At 42.0% G+C, this 12,059-nt stretch overlaps 1 pseudogene; it reads left to right on the top strand.

The window, feature by feature from the left end:
- Positions 1 to 7,159: 7,159 nt before the first annotated feature.
- On the top strand, positions 7,160 to 7,558 carry LOC108792256 (annotated as a pseudogene).
- The last annotated feature ends 4,501 nt before the right edge of the window (positions 7,559 to 12,059 follow it).

Raw genomic sequence — 12,059 nt, 5'->3', positions numbered from 1 at the left:
ACATCCATCTACAAATTCAGTGTTTTTGTCTCATTCCAACTTTCAGGTTTGTCAGATGGTTTATGGGATTGATTAGATGGATTGATAAGAATACTATTTAGTACTCAGACACAGGTATATACTGTATAACTAGATCTTAGCTCACATATACTGGATTGTCTCATAGGCCAGATCGTTAGGATGAAGAAACTTTTTGGTACTGTTTTTGGAGAGGGTTCACAAACAATATTTGACATGGTGTTTCTAACACTCTGTCCTAAAGATCTGGCATAAAGAACTGACCAAATTACTATATAATGTATACAGAAATATAACTGTCTATACTCTGGAGACCTTTAGAGATTTTTATCAGTGATGTATAAAATATAATCTCAGCGTGTGTTGAGATCAGTTTTATGCAGATCTCTTAACAGCCATATATAAAATGTTATCAACCCCTCTCTGTGATCTGGAGATCTGCTGTACATGACCAGTATCTGCTTGGTAGATTTATTATATGCAGTAATTATAAAGTGATATCTTCACCTTCTTAGGGTATCTGATTGTACTACTTCAAGTAATCATAATTAAGTACTCTTATCAAAGTGTATAAAATAAAGACAGTCTCCCCAGCACCCAGCCCTTGAAAATGACAGGCAAGCAATGAAAGTCTGGATCTGACTAGTTACTACTGGCCAACACAGACAGTTCTTTCAGACACTTTATCCAGTGGAAAGAAAACCCCTGCTTTCAGCTCAGGTACTTTGGAAAACATACCGTACTTAAATTGTATGTATAGCCCAAACCTTTTTCTTTATTGGATATTTTTTTATGGCTATCTGTATCCCTCTTTCTCTTTGTCCTTGTGACTGTTTAAAGCATAACAGAAAGTGATGGGATATCCAACATACAGTTGTCACTGAACCAAGAGTTGAAGGGAAACCTTCCAAGGAGGACACCTGCTCCTGTGGCAAGTGTTTAACATGGAAATTCTCCTCAGTTTTTAAATGTCTGCAACAGGTAGTGAAGGAAATTTGCCCCAGTGGGACATAGACAGCATGAAGTAAACTGACAGAAGTTCTTACACTTCCCTGCTCTAAAACACTTTTTTGTTTGCTATGCATACACTTTAAAGGAGAAATATGAGGTGAGTGCTTTTTACTCACCTCATAGTTCTAGCCGACCTGTGACAATGAGACTGTCACAGGTCGGCTCAGTAGATCTGGAAGTGAGCGAACACATACCGGCGTTCACTCACTTCTCGATCCTGTCACAGCAGAGAGAGCCGTGACAGGGGAGGGGCTGGATTCCCCCCCTCCCCGCTCCGATCCGCCAAACGCTGACTGGCGGAACGGACTGGAGAGGGGGCGGGTACAGCTGGCTCTGCCTCTAGATAGGCAGAGCCAGCTGTCACTCACGCAGCTGGGAGGATCCCGACATAATTGTGGGGATCCGCTTCAGCTGCGGCGTCTCTCTATACCGCGAGCAGTAGCTCGCGGTATACTGAGCTTAGGGTGACGGGTGACCTAAGGAGAACTATGGGGAAAAGCCTTGACCCCATAGTTCTCCTTTAGAGTGAACCTGGTTATGCTAGCTGACATGGGTCACCATTATGATTTCTTTTAGAAGTGGAGGTTCCATAATTGTCATATATATATCTTCCGGCTTTACTGCTTACTGAGTCACTGACAATTAAACAAGCTTAGGGCCTGGGCACTTGCATAGCTGTACCAGTCCAATCACTCACTAAGTATGAATGGTGACATGTGGGTCTCGATAGCCAGGAAAAAGCAGCTTTTTGTGTTAGATGGGTCAACTTAGGAAAGGTAAAATACATGCTGAAGGGAGAAGGAGTAGAACATTTTTATGTATTTAAATGATGTTATAGGCAGATTAAATGACAATAATGTAAGTGCTATATCATTCACAGCTGACCTTTCTTAGGAAGGAAAAGGTTATCTGAATCGTTGTCCACTTTAATGCTTAACTTCAGGCAAATTACTATACACATATGAAATTTATATATGAGAGCTGTATTACCTCCCAAAGGATTGGTATTTCTGTTCATCCAGTTCTTAGGTTTACACAGCTTTGCCACACAGCACAGCACTGTCTGACAGGGGAAGGGACTTGATCTTTTTCTGCTGCACTTTCACTCACTGGTCTCCACCACTGGACAGTGAAAGGAGAAGCAGCACAGTGATGAGATAACCTCTTTGTCACTTTGCTGTCTCCTCCTTTCAGTATTCACCATACACCTCAACACACCCAGTTGGTTCCAGGTGCTGCTTGTCCTTCCCCGTCTGTGAACTGTTTTTTTATAGTGGACTGCAAGGAGAGTGATACAAAGTCAACTTCAGGTAATTACATTGCTTCATTTAGAAATACATTTGATGATGTGTTAATAATTACAGAGCTGTATTAAGCTGTGCCTTTAGTATCTGCCCTAAAGATTTCACACTCTTAAACTTGCTGACCATTTTGTGCTGATGTCTGGCATTGTATTGGCAACAACCTGGGCTGAGAACTGAACCCGGGCTTCTAACAGATGATGGCTGTCACTATTGGACGGAGGTTTAGAGGAGTAATGCAATTTCATAATAAGGATGTCTTGAAGTACAACTGAGAAAAAGATGCTATTGCAGGCTGTCAAACTGTTCCTCTTGCTTCAATAGTTGCAGTAACCAACCTGAAAAATGTATGTTGATAAGGAAGTTTAACTTTAATTCAACTTCCCTAATCTGGGTCTGTGGCTCAGAAGTTAGAGGATCAACACAACAGTCCACCCTGCACCCCATTACACTGACCACACTGCTCCCTCATTATACAGACCACACTGCTACCCATCACACTGACCACACTGCTTCTTATTACACTGACCACACTGCTTCTTATTACACTGACCACACTGCATCCCATTACACCATCCACTGTGCTCCCATTATACAGAACACAGTGTTCCCCTCCTTACACTGACATCACTGCTCCACTTTACACCGGCCACATTGCATCCCGTTACACTGACCACTCTGCTCCCCATTACACTGCATCCCATTAGGCAGACAGCAATATTTCTCATTACTCTGCCCACAATGCTCTGCTCTCCATTACATGGACCACACTACACTCCATTACCCCAGCTATACTGTTTCCAGGTACATTGACTGCACTGCACTGTCACTTCACATTATACAGAGTGCTCTGCAAACCATTCTCATTACACCGATCTCACTACACCCCTTTCCAAAGAGCGCACTGCACCCTGTTACACCAACTACACTGTTCTGCATCACAATGGCACATTGCAGGGACTCGCTTGTTGCCACTACAGTGATCTCTCTAACAGAGCCCATCCTGCATTCTGCTTCCACCTACTGCACCTCGTCAATGGTAAGACCCCTAAAACCTCCCCACCCCTCCTACAGATGTCACTTAGCTCTGCGAACTCCCTGTCCAGGCAGACATCTTTCTTCCGAGTGGGAACAAGTTGGTCAAAGCTCTGTTCACTTTGCTCTCCTTATTTTAATCTGATCTGTTTTTGACTTATCTGTCTAACCTTCTACTGGGCGCGAGATAGCTCATCCTAGTTCTGCCCATTATACACTCTGCTTCCATTGATATCAGTCTCGACTCCTTCCTGGCGGGAAGAAACAGGTCCCAGCACCCCCCTCCTCTTCTTTCCGCGGACATCTATCTGAGCTCCTTTTTAAGTGGAAACTAGCTGGTCACCATTGCAACACTACTTTGTATGCAGGAGGCCCGGTTTTAAAAATGTTTTTGATTTTTGTCATTTCTAACCTTTTTGCCTTAACATAGATCTATATTTGTTAAATTCACTTACTGTTGACTGATTTTACTACCTCTGCTGGAAGTCTTATTTCATATAATGATACTTTCTAAGGTTAGTTTTACATTGTCCTCATGCTAGTTTTAGATCACACCCTTTTGTGTTCATGATCTTTGGTAAATACTAAAAATACTGCCCTCTTGAACCTTATTCACACCCCTAATGTATTTGAGGGTTTCAGTCATGCCCCCCTTTCCTGCCTTTGCTCAAGTCTGAACATATGAAGTCAATATTAATTTCCTGCAGTTCGTCTATGAATAATGAAGAATAAATACAAAGAAATGATTGGATAAACCCAATAGTATTTTTTCACCACTAGTTTTCCTATATATTTTGTTTTAAAAACAAATGCAAAAGTGTAGATTTACATTTAAATAATACTTTTCTAATAGATGTCTATTCATCAGACTGAAGAGATGGACAATTCAGGAGGAAAGAGGGACGAAGGGATTTGGTTCCAAAAGAATGACATTCCCTTCGAATGAGGGACAGTTGAGAGCTATTTTATATTCTGTTGTGTCATCAGGACAGTATATGAAGAGAGATCTCATTAAGGGTGATACAGACAACAATAAAAACCCAGCAATCCAATGCTCGTCTCTCTATTGCAAACTAAAAAAAAAATGGATACAGTTCTGTTTAAACTAGATCAGGGGTAGACAACCTTGGTACTCAAGCTATTGTAGAACTACAAGTCCCATGAGGCATTGCAAGATTTGGACAGCCACAGTAATAACTCCCAGAGGCAGAGGTATCATGGAAATTGTAGTTTTGCTACAGCTGGAGTGCCAAGGTTGCCTACCCCTGAACTAGATTATCCAATGTGCATATCAGTGCTGTAGCAGGGAAACGTTTTATAACTGTGCAGTCCTATGACATTCTGTCATCCTCGTTGTATTACTCACCGGGTCAGGCTGCTTTAAAATACATGCAAGGCTGTGCTTTATGTATATTATATTTGAACTCTTGGTTCTCCTGAGTCTCTATCCATTTGTTCCTTTGCTCTACTTCTCCGTGTACTTTTTGGTGGAGGTCTGTGTGTTGCATGGATAGTAGTTTGGATTGTATAGCAGTTTGGATTAGGTCAATCCGGCTGTTAGAAAGTAGAGTGCGCCCAAGAGGAGGGTTGGAGCCGTATAACAGTGGATTGGCTCTACTCACCTTCTTGATCCTCAATGTGTGGAGAGAAAATATGCCTTTAAAACAAAATGCTATATTGGGAAAACAGTATCCACATTTGTGAAGCATCCAAGTGTAACCAGTGGCTTCTGAGCACCTTTTGAGAGAACTGCAACTTTGTCTCAGTGTGGTATGAAAAACATTTATTGCTGCAGCTTTATCATTTAATAAGTTCAATTGTATCATATATTTACAAGTTTGGATTGAGATTTATGGCAGTTGGTCCTCTAAAAAAAGACCATACCCCCCCTTCCTTCCCTTTACTGCAATATGCAGACCTGTAATGGTTGCCTCACCCTCATCCTTTACTTTGATAGGTTGAAGCTGCACCCTAGGCAGATATAAAAGACACAAGATAACGGACCTCTGTAGCCATTAATAAATACCTGGATTTGACCTGGTTTCAGCCCCTAATAGCCCCCTTACAAGAAGCTGTACAAAGCAGCCAATCAGTTCAGGCGCTGACAAGAAGCCTGGTAACAGGAAGAGTAAGACGGAGATGATCACATCACTGTACTGCTTCTCTTTTCACTATTCAGTCACAGGCTGGGGTGTGTCCAGGATGACCTGGGTTCAGAGGAAGTGGGTTGAATGATGCCGGCCATCAGACTGAGGACATCTAGTAGCGGAAAAAAATATATGCTTTTAGTGCAACATCACACATATGTAGAAGTAGGTGACTATTTATTTTACCAAAAAATTATAAAGTGCATCTAACTTTTCTGTAATTGGAAGAACTCCAATACTCACCTGTATGGGGGCTGTGTCTCCTACCTTCCCTGTCAGATTCTGAAGAGGCTGTGGCGTTAGAATGGAAGGATAGTAGAAGACATTGGACACTAGAGCAGTGAGTATAACGGCTGTTGTGTCCCACCACCCATGAGGTCATTTCTGCTGCTACTATGTATTGTATTATTGTTCTTAAGTTCTGCTGCATGCCTGACATCTAGTTGTAGTTCAACACCACTACAGCTTTTTTTGTGTGTTAGTTAGACCTTCCCTTTTTTTTCCATGTTCATAGCAAACGCTAGGCTGGAAAGATCATTGTCCTTTTCCACTTCAAAAGACTGGAAAAACATCCATTGTGCAGCAGTACAGTGTTAGAGAAGTACAATTACATTTGAATGACACTTTTGTGTCTTATTAGAGAGTTAAGTGGTCAGTGGATTGTGCTGATTCAGCAGGTGAACATAATGTCCAGACGGATCGAGATCTAAAGGAGATATATCAATTAGGGATGTCCAGATACCAGTGCCGAAACTTGACAATTTCACGAGAACTACCAGGGTTGCTGCGGTTGCAGTTGGGACCTGGCTCTGGTGCTCCACCACTGTCCTGAAATCATTAGTCCTGTATTGTTTTAGAAAAACTGTCACATGACAATAAACAAAAATGTATCAGTACTTGTATCTGTGAGTACTTGGGCAAGTATCAGTACTTGTACTTGGAAAAATGGTATCGATGCATCACTTATATATATATTTATTAAAAAAATAATAATGCATTAAAATGGGGATAATATCAATGCATAAAGCAGCATTTGGAACAGAACATTACCTCTTCTATTGCAGGGACCAATTAGTTGGATTGTTTTGATTAACTGACAGGGTCACTTTAAAAGTGGTGTTACTCTAAAATGAATTCTACCAGTCCTCTGCTATAGCATAAAACCAGGTCTGGACATATGCTATGACTGGACAACAGTGACCACTGGCTACAAAGAAAAAGCATTTTATTTACTTTTACTGCGTCCTTTGTAAAATGTCATCATCTGTGCACATACAGAAATAAGGAAAGTGGTAAGAGTATTATTATGCAAAGGCGGAGCAACCATGAATGAATCATTCTTCTGTGCCCTACCTCTGAAATGTGTGACAAGGACATTACCCTTATACCCACTAAGATGTTCAGTCACATGTGGCCTCAACTAAATCCTTAGAAAAACACATTTTGGGAAAAGTCACACCTGAGTATTCCTCCACGGACCCTGCATATGTTCACGCTCCCAGATGTTATCATCTAACCTGATATCTGTATCAGCATGTTGACCACATCAATGCTGCAACAGCCTTGGATGGAAAATGTAAATCTATAAAAACTTGAGAGTCTGGGTTGTTTTACAACACTCAGTGTCTACAACACTCAGCCATCAATATGAAGCTTCTCTGTGCTGTGCTTCTTCTGCCTCTGTTCTTTGAGGGTCTTCTGGCTCAGTGCCCTGCACCCTCTGAACTAGTGAACGATGTGGGGGAGAAGCTCTGTGCCCGCATGTTTGAACACAGCAACATGTACTTTGACCAGTCATGTGGAGGTGCCTCCCTTGATGCCAAGAATGGAGATGACTTCCCCTACATGCCACTTTTATGGGGCAACAGGATCTCATCTCTGGTTGTGGGCAGCCGCTGCACCCTGAAGGTATGGAGCCAGGCGGGTAAACGTGGAAATAACCGTTCCTTCAGCGCTGGAATAGTCTACCAGTTAAAGGACATATCCAATGGACTGTTTGCAAACTGGAATGATGCCGTCAGCTCCTATTTCTGTACCTGCACATAAGACTCTGCAAGTGTACTGACTGAAACCAGAATGAATGTTTCGCAATAAAATCCATCTACTCATTCAGAGTTCTTATCTCATTCTAGCTTTGGGTTTGCCACAAGATGTTTGATGGTGTACAGGAGTATATTATTTATTATGGAGAACCAGGGGTATGAAAAAAAAAATTAGCTTAAACTACTGTGTAGTCCTATATATGCTGCTATAACGTTTACCCCCAGCACTGCTCCCTAGTAGTGTACTGACTATGCTGACAGCTTTCCTGCTGCCTGTCCTTAATACATAGTTCATATTAAGATCACTGACACATAGTCTCACCGTTTACACTACCAGATGCTACAGAGAGAGTTAGCCGGGGGGCCCCAAAGTTTTGCTATGTGGCCCTAAGTGTTTGTAGTTAAGCCCTTGCTCAGCTCTCCCGCACCAAGATCCCATTGCCAGAATCCCTAAACTTGGATTTCTTATTTCGATCTGATGATGACTTTTGGTGTTGGCAGACCTTAAGATAATCACCTGATCCACTAGCTGTATAGGGCAACGAGTATTATACTTGTGGCTATGGGTACTTTAATTGTAGCACCACACACAAAAATAGGAGCAGTGTTAAGTTATTATACAGCAGGACAAGGATCCTGAAGAAGTACAGGAGGAGATGGTTAGGGGCCTGGGAGTTTAGTTCAAAGCTACGGTGAAAACTCTATTACAGACATATAATAATAGAAGCAACTTCAAATGTTTAGGGGAGTCAAGCAATAAATGTGCAGACCTTACAATAAGGAATGTACTAGATAAACTGACCCATAGTGGTGATTTCTGAATGTGCGGGTTTTAAAATGCAGATCTTTAGAATGAAACGCAGTCAATAGAGAGCCTAGTCACATTTAAAGCAGTATTAAACTCTCAAACGTTTTTTCAATAATATATATACATTGCCCAGCAAAGTATTTCTTTATATTTTACTCAAGCATTTACAGTCATTACGTTTCGGAACAATTCCAACTCTCTAAGCTCCCCTTTCCTGAACTTCCTGTCCAGTACACGATTACAAGGGACAGCACAGTCTCTAGTATCTGTTCATCTAGTAACTTAGAGAAGGGAGGAGTGAGAAAGGAGAAGTGGGGAGTAGGGAGGAGGGAATAGGCTTGCCCTGCTGTGTCTGTGTGTCACGCAAGGGTGGCTCCAAAGGACCCTGCAAGGGAAAGGAGCCAACCCAGGATATCTAGGACAGTGCTCGGGACCACCTGATTCTGCCGGAACCAAAAACTTTCAAAGATTGAGGAGCAGCTCCCGATGTAAGTGATTTAATCAGGATTTGAAATAGCTTAAAAACATTTTGACCTTTAAAGGATAATTAAAGCCTCGCATGTTTTTGCATATAGCTTCTGCTAGCAAACAGTAGCTATATGCGATAACATAAAAAAAAAGTTAACAAAAGGGTTAAAACTTACCTGTGTCTCCACCGCGTGCTCCCGTCCGAAGAGCTGAAGATTCCCGTGCGGCCGCAAAGGATGAAGGGGCGGGCACATGCGAAGCAGAGCTCATCGGCTGGGAGACGAGGAGAGACACAGGGTTGGAATTTTGGCTTTAATTTTACTTTAATATCACTTTAAAGGAACCTGTAAAGATACATAGAGATAAAGATAGAAATATGGGAACTGCCATTGTTTTTTAACTAGCTCCAGAAATGTTGTTTTTATCTTTGCCTACAGAGACCTGTCGCAAACGTAAACAATTGCCGGTAACAACGCAGAAAAACGGAGCAGCATTTTCCTTTCCATAAATCATTTTTGATTCCCTTGCATTGTACCTTGCTAGGAACATTACATGAACTTGCTAGAAAATGTGACTACTTCAATTCCATAGAATAGCTCCCTTCCTCCTTGCACGTCATAGCCCTCTCCCCTTGTGGGAGTGTCTGATTACTCTCTGTGCGGGCCAAGCTCCTCCACCCTTGCATTGTCCTCCCTACTTAACCTTTTATGTTGCAGTTGGTGGAGGAGCAAAATGGAGTGCTATACGGCAGGGGTAGGCAACGTCGACACTCCAGCTGTTGTGGAACTACATGAGCCATTGCAAGAACCGCAACCCTAGGCATGACTCCCAGAGGCAAAGGCACGATGGAATTTGTAGTTTCACTACAGCTGGAGTACCAAAGTTGCTCATGCCTGCTATGGAGTGTCATCTCTGAGTCTTATGGGGCTCCTGACATCACATCAACATTGGAGGCACCCAGCAGCAGTCTCAGGGCTTTTGGATGTCTACACCAGGGAAACATTTACGGGTAAATAATGTTCATTAACCTCCCTGGCGGTATGATTCTTTTGATTTTGGTTAATTTTTCGGCGCAATTTTTTTCCGGATTTTTTTCGTTATTTTATTTTTTCTTTTTTTTTCCGAATTTCCCGCCGGTTCCACCCCCCGTGCGACGCGTACGCTCGCAAGGGACGGAACCCGGAAGACAGATGCCGGCGCCGGCCGGAGGACATCGCACGGCTCGAGGGACAAAGAAAGTAAATCCTGTGGGATATTCCCGAGTGTAGCTCAGGGTATGGAGAAGTAACCCCGAGCTACACTCGGGAATACCGCCAAGGAGGTTAAATATGTTATGCACATATAATGGTAAGATTATTATTGAACAATCTCTTTTATTGCTTAGTATGCTGATTAATTTATTACAGGTATTTATATAGCGTGGACAATTTACACAGCACTTTACATAGTAGCACATTCACATCAGTCCATGCCTTCAAGGAGCTTACAATCTAAGGTCCCTATTTCACATACATACGAGGGCCAATTTAGACAGGAGCCAATCAACCTTCCAGCATGTCTTTGGAGAGTGAGAGAAAACCAGAGTACTTGGAGGAAACCCACGCAATCACAGGGGGTACATGCAAACTCCTGGCAGATAGTGTCCTGACCAGGATACAAACCAGGGACCCCAGTGCTGCAAGGCAGAGGTGCTAACCACTACACCACTGAGCTGTCCTTTGAACAGTCATTGAAGTGTCTACTTGCTATGGTTGTTCAGGTTTAGTTACTCACCAAGAAGTGAAGAAAATTTTACACTCTTTTCATAGCTATCTCAAAGAGAACCTTCAACACAGGGACACGTGTATGTAAAACTTATCTGCAAAAATAAACCTACATCTGCTTACCTTTCTGGTGGCCCTTCACTGCTCATCATCCTCTGCATGTATTCCACCAGTCGGATGGGTCAAATACCTGTTTCCCCCACCACTTGTGGTTCCTCCTACCGGCTTGCACATGTTACACACAGCAATGTACTTTTCTTAATCAAACTTACTATGGGGTTTTCTTTCTCCATTGTAAGGGTTATAAATAGCAGTGATAGGAACAAATGTTTTAGACACCTACATCTGTATGAACAGTCTAAAAAACACACACACACACACAGACACACACACACACACAGACACACACACACACACAGACACACACACACACACAGACACACACACACACACACACACACACACACACACCTTCCTATTATGAAGAAGTGTGCATTTATTATTTATTTATAGGAGGGGGAATTTCCCTCTACTATACACTATACATACTTTATATACAGTACATTCCCTTTAACACATTGCTTCCTATGAATTGGTTGGTGTAGAAGCAGTTACCATCTTTGTCCACTAGATGGTAGCGTGCTCTCACCATACCGACTCATTATTGGGTCAGAATTTAAATTCTGTTTATATTCTTAGGAGAGAGCTGTAATTGAAAGTAAACTGTAAATTTAAGAGTATTTTCTTAAGTGCGTGTTACACTGACTTAGCAAATGCTTTCTTCTTTTTATTGGTATTAGCATTTCTAGGCTCCTTTGTTGTTTTCCTATCTGCTTGGAAACACTATGTTTAAGTGGTTTATAAACTGTCTTTGCCAGGAGAAAGCATCCCCGGCTCATTGTATTATCCTTTATTTTTAGCCATGTGTTTTGGCTGGCATATGAAGATGGTGCACATGGCGCTCGTGAGTGCTCAATGCTTTTTAGGCTGCAAAGAGATAATTCCTATGTTGCAGCATCAGTAAACAGCAGCCGGTAGATGCATCAATGTCAAACGTGTTTTAATTTGTCTCTATGTTTGTATTCATAACAGTTCAGTTCACATCTGAAAGAGAAGAAAGTTAACACTTGATTCACATCTGGCAAGCGTGAAACCACACAAATTAGTTAAAGGGAATCTATGGTGAAAAACTAAAACTAAATATTTCTCTATTTTGAAGCTCCATAAGTTCTATCGTGCTTCAAATAACGATATGAATCTAGAAGTCTGTAAACTTACTTATTGAAGATGTCCATAGGATGGACTTCTTCAATGCACAGACACAATATCTGTCACTCAGCCCTGTGAATATGCACTTCCTTATAGTCAAACATATCTGGATCCCATCGCACTCATGACTGGAATGAACCCGTAGTCCGCGGGTGGGTGCTGCAGTTACTGTGGATGGTGCCACCGATCAAACCATG

Source organism: Nanorana parkeri, unplaced genomic scaffold (genome assembly GCF_000935625.1).
Source record: "Nanorana parkeri isolate BGI_ZX_2015 unplaced genomic scaffold, ASM93562v1 scaffold620, whole genome shotgun sequence".
Taxonomy (NCBI): domain Eukaryota; kingdom Metazoa; phylum Chordata; class Amphibia; order Anura; family Dicroglossidae; genus Nanorana; species Nanorana parkeri.
This window is presented reverse-complemented; position numbering and strand designations above follow the sequence as displayed.